This window comes from Somniosus microcephalus, chromosome 13 (genome assembly GCF_052327205.1).
Source record: "Somniosus microcephalus isolate GS21.2 chromosome 13, FLI_Smic_1.0, whole genome shotgun sequence".
NCBI classification, from domain to species: Eukaryota; Metazoa; Chordata; class Chondrichthyes; order Squaliformes; family Somniosidae; genus Somniosus; species Somniosus microcephalus.
The window spans coordinates 34,332,929-34,336,792 of NC_140999.1; the positions used below are offsets into that span (position 1 = coordinate 34,332,929).

A 3,864-nucleotide genomic window follows, 5' to 3' on the forward strand; every position below is an offset into this window, starting at 1 on the left:
ACCACACAGCTGATTTTAGTTTCATCTGCAAACGTCTTAATCATACCCCCTATATTCAAGTCAAGATTGTTTATATATACCACAAAAAGCAAGGGACCTAGTACTGAGCCCTGTGGTACCCCACTGGAAACAGCCTTCCAGTCACAAAAACACCCATCAACCATTACCCTCTGCTTCCTGTCTCCGAGTCAGTTTTGAATCCAACTTGACACTTTGCCCTGGATTCCATGGGCTTTTAGCTTCGTGACCAGTCTGCCATGTGGAACCTTATCAAAAGCCTTGCTAAAGTCCATGGGCTAAAAATTCGGTATCGCCGCGCCAGGTCTTTAGTGCCCGAAATTTTGCGCTCGCCCGGATTCCCGTAGCGCCCGCCTGAAATTCAGTTGCGCCGCCCCAAGACGGAGGCGGGCGCTATTGCAGGGTTTGGCCGCCTCGTTTGGGGCGATGAAAGTCAGTTTCAGGCGTCCAGCTGCCGCTGCGGCACCCGATGCGGTGCGGCAGGCTGGGGTACTGCAGGCCTCCTCCTTCTCTTAAGGAGGAGCTGCCTGCAGCCGTGAGATCGCCGCTGGATTCCCCCGGCAAATGAGCCCGGCACCACGGAGAAGTGCCGGGCTCGCGGGAGTCAGACACAAATACCGCGGGGGGGTGGTGCAGGAGTCCGGGGAGGGAGGTGCGGCCAGGCGGCCGCCGGGAAAGCGGCCGGCTGCCCCTCCACCTTTATGCGCCGGCCTCTCGGAGCTGCAAGGCACCGTTTTTCAAACGCTGTTTGCGGCTGCTACGGGCGAGGCGGCCGCAACTGAATTTGGCCATCGGCACGGAATAGCATTGGAACCGGGGCGCTCCGCACACCGATGACGTCATCGGTGCCGGCGCAGCGCTACCGGCTAACGCCGATGTTAGGGACCAACTGAATTTCGGGCGCTAAAAAACTTCCGGCGCAAACCACTCTATAGCCAATAAGTGGGCGCAAACGCGACATCAAACGCACTACCCTCATCTACCCTCCTTGTAACCTCCTCAAAAAATTCAATCAAGTTTATCAGACACGACCTTCCCTTAACAAATCCGTGCTGACTATCCTTGATTAATCCGTGTTTAGTTTTTAGTTTTGCCCACCTCTGTCTTACCCATATACAGACTCCAGTATAATGTCTGATTCAATGATTTCTAGAATCATTTCAGAATGAATTTGCATTTATTATCTAAGGGAAACACAATAAACAGCCATGGAACATGAACTATATTTCATAATGGGACTTAACAGATTACTCATTAGCAGAACTACAGTCAGCACCATGAGTGTGATATAAGGGGTAATTATATGATCCCATACACCCAGTGGATAGCCGCAGTCACAGGGAGTGCGGGTCAAGAATACGCTACAACACTGCACTATTGAAATCTGATACAGTGATTTGTGCTGGATTTACACCAGTGAATTTGGACTTGCACCCTCGAAGCTCTGCAGAGCTGAATCCGCCGAAATTTGTTCGCTCAGCTCATTTAAATATCAATTGACAGTTCTTCAGCACAAATTCCATGTAACGTGTAAGTAATGTGCTGGGGTGCTTGAAATTAGAGTGCAGTTTTTAAAAAGCCAAGAATAGCTCAAGATTGCAGCGACAGGTTGGGGAGCAGCAGGTAAGTAGGATCACTGAGTTCACTGTCAGATAACTCCACTGGATGGTTCACGTGATTTTGTCCCACTTTTCAAGAGAGTCTTCTACTACAGGATCTTGCAGAGACAGCCGAAAAAGGGACATAGGCAAAGCAAAGAAAAACAAATGAAGAGCTCACAGTTTCAGTGAGACCAGCTTCCTAACCCTCCTCGAGGAGACTGAGCAAAGGAGAGACTTCTGGGTTTCCATGGGAAGAAACTGCAAACAACTGCATCTTCTGCCATGGAAAGGGAGGTGGGACTGGCAGTGAGAGTCATTTCTCTTACCCCTGATTTGCAGACCAATGGTGCAAAAAGTTCAATAACCTGACAAGACAAGCAAAACAACACACTGGCCAATTTTGCTTTTCTTCCTTTGGCACCATCTTCACCCTGTAAATGATCCTATTCTTCTCTATTTGGAAGTTATCAAGTACACTGAACTAGTCACTGTGAGCTTAACAGTGGAAAATAACAAATACGATTACACTTAGAAACAAAGGAGAATATGTCAAATTTATGGATGGTTAAAAAAAACACAATGCACATCTGTTTGCTCCATAATAAAAAAAGGCAATTCCAATCATTGCTTCTAAACAAATTTAGAAATAATAGCCCCAATTTTAACCGGAGCGGGAATCAGGCGGGGCGAACAACCAGGCGAATGCCAAATCCCCTGATCGTGCCAACGTGATTTTTAACTTCCGAGCCTCATCTGCATGCCATTGGTCAGCTGCTCACCCGAAAATTAAGAGCTAACCCTTCACACTGAATTCTGGTAAAAGGGGAACTATCTCAGGATCTAACAATATGAGTTGACATCTCACCTGCCTAACAGCACTTATTTGCGTGCAGAACCTCCTTTCTCTGTTTTAACAGGGTTATACCTCTTGCATTAGTTGGCTGACACCAAGTGGAAGACAGCCATCAATTGCTAGCCTGTGCTGGCTCTCTGAAAGAGCACAGCCTAGAAATTTCGGTAGCCCCCAAAAACGGGCACAGGGACTGCGATGCGATAGGAACCCGCGCCTGTTTGGAGGACTGCAGGCACAAGTAAAATTCGTGCTGCTTGCTACTTTGCATGATTGTAGCATTCAGCTGAGTGCGGAAAGTGCTGAACGCTCAGCAGATTGCCCAAGTTCGTGCGAAGCTAGCTCCAAATAAAGCTAGCCTCCACAACTTAAAGGCAGTCTGCACCTCTTAAAGGGGAAGTGGCTTCTGCCTGTAACAGGTGGTGGAAGTGCTCATGGAGGCTACTGTCAGAAAAAAAAGAGTGAGTAATGGCTTAGCAGGCCAGAGGAAGGGCTCCAAGATTTTCTGATGCAGCACTGGAGGCATTGGTCCAGGAGGTCAACTCCACAAGAGAGCTCCTCTTCCCACAGGGGGCCAGGAGGCCCTCCAGTCAATAGATGCGAGTGCAGTGGGAGCAGAGAGCCAATGTTGTATGAAAGGAGAGAAGGTTAGCATTCCCCTTGATAAGGATGGAAGGGGCCCTAGTGGCCTTACAACACACACATGGTTAAGGCATTGCCATCTACTTAGTGGCATCTAGCCATGTTACTTCCAAAAGGTGTTTGATAAAGAGCCACATAATAGGCTTGCCAGCAAAGTTGAAGCCCATGGAATAAAAGGGACAGTAGCAGCATGGATACGAAATTGGCTAATTGACAGGAAACAGAGAGTAGTGGTGAACGGTTGTTTTTCGGACTGGAGGAAGGTGTTCCCCAGGAGTCGGTTCTACGACCACTGCTTTTCTTGATATATATTAATAACTTAGACTTGGGTGTACAGGGCACAATTTCAAAATTTGCAGATGACACAAAACTTGGAAGTATAGTGAACTGTGAGGAGGATAGTAATAGACTTTAAGAAGACTTCGGCAGGCTGGTGGAATTGGCGGACACGTGGCAGATGAAATTTAATGCAGAAAAGTGCGAAGTGATACATTTTGGTAGGAAGAATGAGGAGAGGCAAAACAAACTAAAGGGTACAATTATAAAAGGGGTGCATGAACAGAGAGACCTGGGGGTATATGTGCACAAATCATTGAAGGTGGCAGGGCAGGTTGAGAAAGCAGTTAAAAAAGCTTATGGGATCCTGGGCTTCATAAATAGAGGCATAGGGCAGGATTTTCATTGGGCCGTGGAGGCGGGATTGGAGGTGTATGGGGGGTTAAAATCGCAAAATCGGGGGGCACGAACCCATCC

General features: G+C 47.9%; 1 non-coding gene across 1 annotated transcript; it reads left to right on the forward strand.

Moving 5' to 3' along the window:
• Positions 1-3,094: 3,094 nt before the first annotated feature.
• Positions 3,095-3,221, forward strand: LOC147108207 (U6atac minor spliceosomal RNA). The gene has a single exon (XR_015080751.1). It is a non-coding gene; the product is annotated as a U6atac minor spliceosomal RNA (small nuclear RNA).
• The last annotated feature ends 643 nt before the right edge of the window (positions 3,222-3,864 follow it).